Genomic DNA, 12,947 nt, shown 5'->3' on the forward strand with positions numbered 1-12,947 from the left:
CATGGCCTCCTCTTTTCTTTCTTGATGTAGGGTCCAAGTCTCCCGGGTCTTGTTCATTGAGAAAATCACGTTCCCGAAGGTTTCATTCTGTTTGGACTCCGTTTGATATTCCTTTTCTTCGAAACCCTAAAATAGGCAAAAAAACAACAATTCTGGGCTGGGCCTCCGGTTAATAGGTTAGTCCCAAAAATAATATAAAAGTGGATAATAAAGCCCAATAATGTCCAAAACAGTAGATAATATAGTATGGAGCAATAAAAAATTATAGATACGTTGGAGACGTATCAAGCATCCCCAAGCTTAATTTCTGCTCGTCCTCGAGTAGGTAAATGATAAAAACATAATTTTTGATGCGGAGTGCTACTTGGCATAATTTTAATGTAATTATTCTTAATTGTGGTATGAATATTCAGATCCGAAAGATTCAAGACAAAATTTCATATTGACATAAAAATAATAATACTTCAAGCATACTAACTAAGCAATTATGTCTTCTCAAAATAACATGGCTAAAGAAAGTTATCCCTACAAAATCATGTAGTCTGGCTATGCTCCATCTTCACCACACAAAATATTTAAATCATGCACAACCCCGATGACAAGCCAAGCAATTGTTTCATACTTTTGACATTCTCAAATTTTTTTCAATTTTCACACAATACATGAGCGTGAGCCATGGATATAGCACTATAGGTGGAATAGAATGGTGGTTGTGGAGACGACAAAAAGGGAGAAGATAGTCTCACATCAACTAGGCGTATCAATGGGCTATGGAGATGCCCATCAATAGATATCAATGTGAGTGAGTAGGGATTGCCATGCAACGGATGCACTAGAGCTATAAGTATATGAAAGCTCAAAAAGAAACTAAGTGGGTGTGCATCCAACTTTCTTGCTCATGAAGACCTAGGGCATTTTGAGGAAGCCCATCATTGGAATATACAAGCCAAATTCTATAATGAAAAAATCCCAGTAGTATATGAAAGTGATAACATGAGAGACTCTTTACTATAAATATCATGGTGCTACTTTGAAGCACAAGTGTGGTAAAAGGATAGTAGCATTGTCCCTTCTCTCTTTTTATCTCTTTTTTTATTTGGGCCTTTTTATGGCCTCTTTTCTTTCTCCTTTTTTTCGTCCGGAGTCTCATCCCGACTTGTGGGGGAATCATAGTCTCCATCATCCTTTCCTCACTGGGAAAATGCTCTAATAATGATGATCATCACACTTTTATTTTTCGTACAACTCAACAATTACAACTCGATACTTAGAACAAAATATGACTCTATATGAATGCCTCTGGCGGTGTACCGGGATATGCAATGAATCAAGAGTGACACGTATGAAAGAATTATGAATGGTGGCTTTGCCACAAATACGATGTCAACTACATGATCATGCTAGGCAATATGACAATGATGGAGTGTGTCATAATAAATGGAACGGTGGAAAGTTGCATGGCAATATATCTCGGAATGGCTATGGAAATGCCATAATAGGTAGGTATGGTGGCTGTTTTGAGGAAGGTATATGGTGGGTGTATGATACCGGCAAAAGGTTCACGGTATTAGAGAGGCTAGCAAAGGTGGAAGGGTGAGAGTGCGTATCATCCATGGACTCAACATTAGTCATAAAGAACTCATACACTTATTGCAAAAATCTACAAGTTATCAATGCAAAGTATTATGCGCATGCTCCTAGGGGGATAGATTGGTAGGAAAAGACCATCGCTCGTCCCCGACCGCTACTCATAAGGAAGACAATCAATAAATAAATCATGCTCCGACTTCATCACATAACGGTTCACCATACATGCATGCTACAGGAATCACAAGCTTCAACACAAGTATTTCTCAAATTCACAAATACTCAACTAGCATGACTTTAATATCACCATCTTCATATCTCAAAACAATTATCAAGTATCAAACTTATCATAGTATTCAACACACTCATAAGAAAGTTTTATTATTAATCTTGTGTACCAAGCATATTAGGATTTTAAGAAAATTAACATGCTATTAAAGACTATCAAAATAATCTAAGTGAAGCATTAGAGATCAATAGTTTCTATAAAACAAATCCACCACCATGCTCTAAAAGATAAAAGTGAAGCACTAGAGCAAAATTATATAACTCAAAAGATATAAGCGAAGCACATAGAGTATTCTAACAAATTCCAAATCATGTATGGCTCTCTCAAAAGGTGTGTACAGCAAGGATGATTGTGTTAAACTAACAAGCAAAGACTCAAATCATACAAGATGCTCCAAGCAAAACACATATCATGTGGCGAATAAAAATATAGCTCCAAGTAAAGTTACCGATAGAAGTCGACGAAAGAGGGGATGCCTTCTGGGGCATCCCCAAGCTTTGGCTTTTAGGTGTCCTTAGATTATATTGGGGGTGCCTTGGGAATCCCCAATCTTAGGCTCTTGCCAGTCCTTGTTCCATAATCCATCAAATCTTTACCCAAAACTTGAAAACTTCACAACACAAAACTTAAAGTAGAAAATCTCTTGAGCTCCGTTAGCGAAAGAAAATAAAAGACCATTTCAAGGTACTGTAATGAACTCATTATTTATTTATATTGGTGTTATACCTACTGTATTCCAACTTCTCTATGGTTTATAAACTATTTTACTAGCCATAGATTCATCAAAATAAGCAAACAACACACGAAAAACAGAATCTGTCAAAAACAGAACAGTCTGTAGTAATATGTATCTAGCGCAAGATATGGAACACCAAAAACTCGAAAATAAATTGCTGGACGTGAGGAATTTATCTATTAATCATATGCAAAAATAATTAACTAAATATCACTTTCCAAATAAAAATGGAAGTAGTTCTCGTGAGCGCTAAAGTTTCTGTTTTTTTACAGCAAGTTCAACAAGACTTTCCCCAAGTCTTCCCAACGGTTCTACTTGGCACAAACACTAATTAAACACAAAAAACAAAACCAAAACAGAGGCTAGATAAATTATTTATTACTAAACAGGAGCAAAAAGCAAGGGATAAAAATAAAATTGGGTTGCCCCCCAACAAGCGCTATCGTTTAACGCCCCTAGGTAGGCATAACAAGCAAGAATAGATCTAGGTATTGCCATCTTTGGTAGGAAATCCATAAGTGGGTCTCATAATAGATTAATAAGGTAATTTAATTTTATTTCTAGGAAAGTGTTCCATGCCTTTCCTTAATGGAAATCTGAATCTAATATTTCCTTCCTTCATATCAATAATTGCACCAATCGTTCTAAGGAAAGGTCTACCAAGAATAATAGGACATGAAGGATTGCAATCTATGTCAAGCACAATAAAATCTACGGGCACATAATTCATATTTGCAACAATAAGAACATCATTAATTCTTCCCATAGGTTTCTTAATAGTGGAATCCGCAAGCTGCAAGTTTAGAGAGCAATCATCAAAATCACGGAAACCTAACAAATCACACAAAGTTTTTGGAATCGTGGAAACACTAGCACCCAAATCACATAAAGCATAGCATTCATGATCTTTAATTTTAATTTTAGTAGTTGGTTCACACTCATCATAAAGTTTTCTAGGGATAGAAACTTCCAATTCAAGTTTTTCTTCATAAGATTGCATCAAGGCATCAACGATATGTTTAGTAAACGCTTTATTTTGACTATAAGCGTGAGGAGAATTTAGCACGGATTGCAACAAGGAAATACAATCAATCAAAGAGCAATTTTCATAGTTAAATTCCTTCAAATCCATAATAGTGGGTTTAGCAACATCTAGGGTTTTAATTTCTTCAATCCCACTTTTATCAAATTTGGCATCAAGATCAACAAATTCTGAATTCTTGGAACGCCTTCTAGGTAAAGGTGGAACATATTCAGTCCCATCATTATCAAGATCCTTATTGAAAAACAAAGATTTAATAGGGGACACATCAATAACTTTTAGATCTTCATCTTTATTTTCATAGGAACTAGAAGAACACGCTTTTATAAAGGCATCTTTCTTAGCACGCATCCTAGCGGTTCTTTCTTTGCACTCATCAATGGAAATTCTCATGGCTTTGAGAGACTCATTGATATCATGCTTAGGTGGAATAGATCTAAGTTTCAAATAATCAACATCAAGAGAAATTCTATCAACATTCCTAGCCAAATCATCAATCTTAAGCAATTTTTCTTCAATCAAAGCATTAAAATTCTTTTGCGAAGTAATAAATTATTTAATATTAGATTCAAAATAAGAGGGCATCTTATTATAATTTCCATAATAATTGTTGTAGGAATTACCATAATTATTAGAGGGATTACTAGGATAAGGCCTAGGATTGAAATTTCCTCTATACGCGATGTTACCAAAATTGTTCCTACCAACAAATTTCACATCCATAGATTCATTATTATTCTCAATCAAAGTAGACAAGGGCATATCATTAGGATCAGAAGAAACACTCTTATTAGCAAATAATTTCATAAGTTCATCCATCTTTCCACTCAAAACATTGATTTCTTCTATCGCAAGCTCCTTTTTATTAGTAGATCTTTCGGTATGCCATTGACAATAATTAACCATAATATTATCTAGGAGTTTAGTAGCTTATCCTAAAGTGATTTCCATAAAAGTGCCTCCCGCGACCAAATCTAAAAGATTTCTAGAAGCAAAATTCAATCTGGCATAAAAAATTTGAACAATCATCCACAAATTTAAACCATGAGTAGGGCAATTACGTATCATTAATTTCATTCTCTCCCAAGCTTGTGCAACATGTTCATGATCAAGTTGCTTAAAGTTCATAATATCATTTCTAAGAGAGATGATCTTAGCAGGAGGAAAATACTTAGAGATAAAAGCATCTTTGCACTTATTCCATGAATCAATACTATTTTAGGCAAAGACGAAAACCAAGCTTTAGCACGATCTCTAAGCGAAAAAGGAAATAGCTTCAATTTAACAATATCATTATCCACATCTTTATTCTTTTGCATGTCACACAAATCAACGAAGCTATATAGATGGGTAGAGGCATCTTCACTAGGAAGGCCGGAAGATGGATCTTTCATGACAAGATTCAGCAAAGCAGTATTAATTTCACAAGATTCAGCATCAGTAAGAGGAGCAGTCGGAGTGCTAATAAAATCATTATTGTTGGTATTGGTGAAGTCACACAATTTAGTATTATCTTGAGCCATCGTGACAAGTAAGCAAACTAACACACAAGCAAACAAAAAGCAAGCGGGCAAAAAGAGGCAAATACAGAAAGAGAGGGAGGATAGAGAGAGAGGGCGAATAAAACGGCAAGGCTGAAGTGGGGGAGACGAAAATGAGAGGCAAATGGCAAATAATGTAATGCGGGAGATAAGGGTATGTGATGGGTACGGTTGAATTTTGCTAAGACCTCCCCGGCAACGGCGCCAAAATCCTCCTTGCTACCTCTTGAGCACTGCGTTGGTTTTCACCGAAGAGGAAGGGATGATGCAGCAAAGTAGCGTAAGTATTTCCCTCAGTTTTTGAGAACCAATGTATCAATCCAGTAGGAAGCTACGCGTGAGTCCCTCATACCTGCACAAAACAAATAAATCCTCGCAACCAACGCAAATAGGGGTTGTCAATCCCTATAAGGCCACTTACGAGAGTGAGATCTGATAGATATGATAAAGATAATATTTTTGGTATTTTTGTGATAAAGATGCAAAGTAAAATAAAGGCAAAGTAAATAGCAAAGGAAATAACTAAGTAGTAGGAGATTAATATGATAAAGATAGACCCGGGGGTCATAGGTTTCACTAGTGGCTTCTCTCGAGAGCATAAGTATTCTACGGTGGGTGAACAAATTACTGTTGAGCAATGGACAAAATTGAGCATAGTTATGAGAATATGTAGGCATGATCATGTATATAGGCATCACGTCCGAGACAAGTAGACCGACTCCTGCCTGCATCTACTACTACTACTCCACTCATCGACCGCTATCCAGCATGCATCTAGAGTATTAAGTTAAAAATAGTGTAATGCCTTAAGCAAGATGACATGATGTAGAGGGATAAACTCATGCAATATGAAGAAAATCCCATCTTGTTATCCTCGATGGAAACAATACAATACGTGCCTTGCTGCCCCTACTGTCACTGGGAAAGGCACCGCAAGATTCAACCCAAAGCTAAGCACTTATCCCATTGCAAGAAAGATCAATCTAGTAGGCCAAACCAAACTGATAATTCGAAGAGACTTGCAAAGATAACAAATCATACATAAAAGAATTCAGAGAAGATTTAAATATTATTCATAGATAGGCTTGATCATAAACCCACAATTCATCGATCTCAACAAACACACCACAAAAAGAAGATTACATCGAATAGTTCTCCACAAGAGAGGGGGAGAACATTGTATTGAGATCCAAAAAGAGAGAAGAAGCCATCTAGCTACTAAATATGGACCCGTAGGTCTGAGGTAAACTACTCACACTTCATCGGAGGGGCTATGGTGTTGATGTAGAAGCCCTCCGTGATCGATGCCCCCTCCGGCGGAGCTCCAGAATAGGCCCCAAGATGGGATCTCGTGGATACAGAAAGTTGCGGCGGTGGAACTAGGGTTTTGGCTCCGTATCTGATCGTTTGGGGGTACGTAGGTATATATAAGAGGAAGGAGTACGTCGATTGAGCAACAGGGGGCCCACGAGAGTGGAGGGCGCGCTTGGGGGGTAGGCGCACCCCCTACCTCGTGGCCTCCTCTTTTCTTTCTGGACGTAGGGTCCAAGTCTCCCGGGTCTTGTTCGTTATGAAAATCACATTCCCGAAGGTTTCATTCCGTTTGGACTTCGTTTGATATTCCTTTTCTTCGAAACCCTAAAATAAGCAAAAAAACAGCAATTCCGGGCTGGGCCTCCGGTTAATGGGTTAGTCCCAAAAATAATATAAAAGTGGATAATAAAGCCCAATAATGTGTAAAACATTAGATAATATAGCATGCAGCAATCAAAAAATATAGATACATTGGAGACATATCAATTTGTCATGTGAAATTATATATTTTTCATCATGTGCCATTACAAATCCCAAAGGTGTCATGTTTTTATAGAGGAGAAATATTCTAAACTTGACACGTGCAATTTTATTATAGGTAGCATGGAAATTTCATTACTTAGACCATGGTAAACAATAATAATTAGTCCAAGACACAAAACATTGTTACAACATGCTAGTTTTATTATAGGTACAACGGCAATTTTTATTATTTAGACCATGGCAAAAAATTAGTTGCACTATGCTAGTTTTACTGTAGACAGCGTGTCAATTTATTATTTAGAGTTTTAGACCATGGCAATTTTTCAGTTATGACATGGATAATTTATTATTACACCATGCCAATTTTATTAATTATACAGTGCCATGCTATTTTTTAGTTAGGCCATGTGAAAGGAACGATATGGTTGACTAGAGTAGGGGTGAATAGGCAACTACCAATTTTTAGCTTTTCTTAACAAATTGGGCTTAACATCAAAAAAGTTGTCCACATATGCAACTAGGTGATAAGCCTATATGATGCTAGCAACAATAACAACACAACCAAGCAAAGGATACAACATACATAAAGCTTGCACAAAGTAAAGGTAATAAGTAACCACAAGTGGAGCATGTGAAGACTAAGATGTATTATCGAAGTTCCTTCCCTTTGAGGGGAAGTACGTCTCCGTTGGAGCGGTGTGGAGGCACAATGCTCCCCAAGAAGCCACTAGGGCCACCATATTCTCCTCACGCCCTTGCACAATGCAAGATGCCATGATTCCACTAGTGGTGCCCTTGAAGGCGGCGACTGAACCTTTACAAACAAGGTTGGGGAAATCTTGTGACGACCCGAGAATGACGCTCTAGACGCCTTCCATGTATTTCGAGTTTTGTCATGCGTGTTTTATTTGTTTGTTGTATTTCATCATCGCATCATTTGCATTGCTGTCACACCCTAGTTAGTCATGCATTAGAGTGCTGCATCATGTTTACTCATTCATCAGAAACTTGAAATGGGGATGACAGAACCCCCAGTCCCCTCTGAAACCAACTAGGGTTACTGAAATAATTTTTCAATGAACCTGAAATGCCCTTCTAAAATACCCATCATTTTTGTCTTGGTTCAGAACCTCTGCCAAAAATGGTGCACATTTTCCTAGGCCATCCTAGGGTTTTTGAATTAAATCATAAATATTTGAATTTGGGCATTTAAAATAATATAAAATATTTAAATGCTCAAATATCTCCAAACTAAAATGTTTCATGTTGGAAATAATCCAACTACGGGCCAGGAATAGTTTGGTGATTTTTGAAGTTGCCTAGGTATTTTATTAAATTCAACAAAGTTGCAGATATATTAAATAAAAACAGAAACAGAAAGAAAAGGGAAAAACTTACCTGGGCTCCTCCCTGTGCGGCCCAGCCAGCTGGCCGGCCCAGCCAGCAGCCGACCCAGCCCAGCACTGTAGCCCTCCGTCGTCTTCCTCCCCTCGCCCCGAAGCTGCTGCGTGCTCACGCGCGCACGGCCGCGCGGCCACCTCCTGCTTGCCGACGACCTCCTGGCCGCGTGGACGACTCCCGCAGGCCGTCCCGATCCCCCCTGCTCTCTCTCACTCTCCCCGGCTCTTTCCTTCCTTCTCCCTCGCTCTCTCTCTCACACGGCCGAACACCACCGTCGCCGCCGTTCACCACAGCAGCCATCTCCGGCCACCCCTCGCTCCCCCGACTAGCTCAGAAGCTCCGCCACAACCCCCTCTTCCTTCCCACCGCTCCACAGCTCCCCGGAAGCCCAGCATCGCCGCCACGTCGCCGTTCCCCTCTTCGGACTCCGACCATCGTCGCCGTCAAATTCGTCATCTCCGGCGCATCCCCGAGCCCGCTTCGACGCCCACTGCAACCGCGGTGAGCCCCCGGAGCGTTTCCCCCTTCTTCCCTGGTCTCTCCCGACCTCTAGGCCCTAGCCCCACCTCGGCCGAGAGCTCCACGCCGCTGACGATGTCGCCGTCGTGGCCACGGTCGCCGTAGCGCCCAACCAAGCACACCATCGTGCTCCACACCTCACTAGGAGCACGTAGCACGCACCAACACCTCCCCTAACGCCCTGCAACGCCGTTTCCGACCGCACCCGAACTCCGGCCGCCGCAGCCGAGCTCGCCGCCGTCAACTCCGGCCACCCCGAGCCCAACCACCACCACCAATAGTCGCGGCTCAACCTCAGCAACACGTAGATGCCTTCCGCCGTCCATTTGGTTGCCGGAATGGCAAAAAGCACTCTCGCCGGCGTCATGTCGCCGGTGGGGTTTGACTTGTCCGACCTGGGGTTTGACCCCCCCAGGGTCACTGACGCGTGGGCCCTGTCGGCCAGGTGGTTAGGTTAGCGCTAACTACTGTTAGTCAACCCCCCCTGACACTGACAGTGGGCCCCAGCGCCACTAATCCCTAATTAGGATTAATTTAAACCTGTTTAACCCCCTGTCACTGACGTGTGGCCCCCACACGTCAGGTTTGACTTCAGCCAGCCGCAGTTGACCTGCTGACGTCACACTGACGTCAGGCTGACGCAGTAATTGATTTTCTGGATTTAAATTAAATCAGGAAATTCCAGAATATTAATTAAACTTCAAAAATTCATAACTTTTATTCTGTAACTCCAAATTGGACAAATTATATATGAAAAATGATCAGAAAAATCCAATCTATCCATCTGTACTATTTTCATGCATGATCAAACAAGTTAAATTGATGTTTTAAGCAGAACAAGGAAAAGCACTTTAAAAGGCCATGTTTGAGTTTGAAATTTGAATCTTTGATTCAAATTTGTTCAAACCCTCTGGTTTTAGTTGCATTAGCCCAACACACCCATATTGCCATGTTTCATGCATGCATCATATTGTTGCACATTGTTTGGTGATGCTTGTGTATCGATGTCCTTTGCGACAGGTTCTGCCCCCGAGGAGTACCGTGATTACCCTAACGAAGAACCATATCAGTGCATCGAACCATCAGGCAAGCAACCAACCATTTGATCATATCGATACAATCCCATGTTCTCGCTCCTGCTCTCTTTTACTGCATTAAGACAACGCGATTCAAACTGCTGTGTGCTACGGTAGTTGAACCCATTTCCTCTGCATGACCTGTCATTGCCACAGTAACTAGATGAAACCCACTAGCATGTGTAGGAGTTGATTGAGCCCTATGTATGTGTTGTTCCTACCTTGCTATGCCTGCTATGCTTAGAGTCGTGTCAGGTCTGGTTCATCTGGGTGATGGACTGGAGTGAAATGTTATGTCGGTAAGGAGAGTGGTGTGGTGAACACGATTTGGTAAAGGTATCGATGAGAGGCCATGTAGGAGTACATGGTGGGTTGTTTCATTGAAGCCGACCTTAAGCACTGAGATCTGTATGTGTGATTTAAGAATCAGCTACTACCATGCATTGGGCCCGAAACCAATGGACCCTCTCGACTTCTTATTCACCCTAGTTCTCCGTCCAGGAGTTGCAAGTAGTTTCTGGTGTTTGTAGCCTACTGGAGGCCGTGGACAGCGCTGACCGTAGGGGTGGGCTGTGATGCGGTAGGTATGTGGCAGGGTGTACCGAATACCCGTTAGGTATCCCGGGAACCCTGTTCACATCGTTCGGGGCCGTATGGGAAACCTCGGCCGGACTCCCTGCGGATGGAACCTGAATAGGCGATAAACCTGGACTGGAGGCTTAGGTGATTAGGTAGGTCGTGGCCGACACCCACGTTGGGCTTCCGCTTGAAGGTTGCCGAGTACATGTCGTGTAAACGACGATAAGTGGTGAGAGCGTGTATGAAGGAGTACACCCCTGCAGGGTTAACATGATCTATTCGAATAGCCGCGTCCGCGGTAAAGGACTACTTGGTTGCCTATACAGTTCATAGACAAGTAAATGGAAACTACTAAAAGCCTCAAGATAAGTGTGAGTGCCGAGGATGGCTCTTCCGTAGGAAGACGGAGGTGGATCCTCGGTAGTGTATTGAAGTGGTGAGTAGTGGACTCGTGTGCGCAAAACATTTCAAGTTGGAGTGTCGTAAGATAGCCTAGCCAAGAGTCAAAGCTGGCTTGCTGCAATAACTCCACCAACCCTTCTTGATACTATGCATGTATGTAGGATCTGATGTAAGTCTTGCTGAGTACCTTTGTACTCATGTTGCTATAATCTACATTTTTACAGAAGACGCTGCAACCCCTTCTGATGGGTTCTATGTAGACGTTGACATCAACGAGTAGGCTAAAGACCCAGGTGGTGACCCTGAGCTTGTGATGGACCACGTAGTATAGCTAGGCTTCCAAGCCTCTTTTATTTTACTAGTTGTCTGTACCCAGACAATGTATTTCCGCTGCTGGCTTGTATGATTGTATGACTTGTATGTTGGGTCGTGAGACCCGTACCTTTGTGAATATTATGTATGGCTCCCTGAGCCTTAAATAAAGTACTTGTGTCATAGAGTCATGTTGTGATGCTTCGTTGTATTTGCACATATCGAGCATATTGTGTGTATGATTGAAATGCTTGGTATGTGTGGGATCTGACTATCTAGTTGTTTATCTTTAGTAGCCTCTCTTAGCGGGAAATGTCTCCTAGTGTTACCGCTGAGCCATGGTAGCTTGCTACTGCTCTGGAACACTTAGGCTGGCCGGCATGTGTCCTTCTTCGTTCCGGTGTCTGTCCCTTCGGGGAAATGTCACGCTTTGAGTACCGGAGTCCTGTTAGCCCGCTACAGCCCGGTTTACCGGAGTCCTGCTAGCCCAGTGCTACAGCCCGGACCCACTTGCTGATGACCGACACGTTCGAAGCTGGGTCATGGATGCCTGTCCCTGTAAGTCTGTGCCACTTTGGGTTTACGACTAGTCATGTCAGCCCGGGCTCCTTATCATATGGATGCTAGCGACACTATCATATACGTGAGCCAAAAGGCGCAAACGGTCCCGGGAAAAGGTAAGACGACACCCGTGGGGATACCGTGCGTGAGGCCGCAAAGTGATATGAGGTGTTACCAGCTAGATCGATGTGACATCGAGTCGGGGTCCTGACAGCGTTGGCATCAGAGCCGGACTGCCTGTAGGTTCTCCAAGCCAAACTGGTCGATGTTGAGTCTAGAAATTCTTTAGTTATATGTAGGGGAATTGTTTGTGGGATGGAACGTAAGGCTCTTTTTACTCCCTATATCTTATGACATTCTGATCTGAGTCAGTCCATTCTTCCACCGGGGGTTAAGGAATTAGGATCTGTTCTCTCTATCAGGATCACGTGTTACTAATCAGTAGTACCTTATAAGTTTGATGGATACAAGCCTAGTTCAGTTCTACTACCACATTATGTTGCCAGAATGGTTTCAGAACTTTGACATGATGATGTTGAGTGTGTACGAAATCCTTTGTCAAATGTCTCAATATCCTTTTTGAGCATTTTTGAGCATTTACAGCTGTTATGCTGCCGAAATTTTGCTAGAAATTCTAATGCCTTTGCATTATGGTTATGCTTTCAGATGGCCACTCGCGACCTCAATCAAGTGGTTCGCCTGACTCGATGCCTAGATGTACCCGGCCATACCGCCAAGTTGGTCAGGGTAATGACTGAGGTTGGATACCGCTGGTATCCTGAGTACACGGTCGAAGAGCAATTCCGGGACTTCAATCAAAGCCAGTATCTCTGCACTGTCCGGATATTTCCATCTTATCCTGGATCCACCGAGCCTCTTCACTGTTCCTATGGACTCGGGGTTACCATTGAGATGGCTGTGCAGGACGCCGCCTACTCTATGATGACCATTATGCGAGTCAGATCTGGTTTATTCCGGGACTCTGATTTCCGGTATATGCCAGGATCACTTCCGGGAGCACAAGGATATCTCCAGGCTATCTATGCTGACTCCACTCAGGAGGATTCACGGACTCGCACCACTGCTGAGATGCTCGAGGATAAGG

This window comes from Triticum aestivum, chromosome 3A (genome assembly GCF_018294505.1).
Source record: "Triticum aestivum cultivar Chinese Spring chromosome 3A, IWGSC CS RefSeq v2.1, whole genome shotgun sequence".
In the NCBI taxonomy this organism is placed as follows: Eukaryota; Viridiplantae; Streptophyta; class Magnoliopsida; order Poales; family Poaceae; genus Triticum; species Triticum aestivum.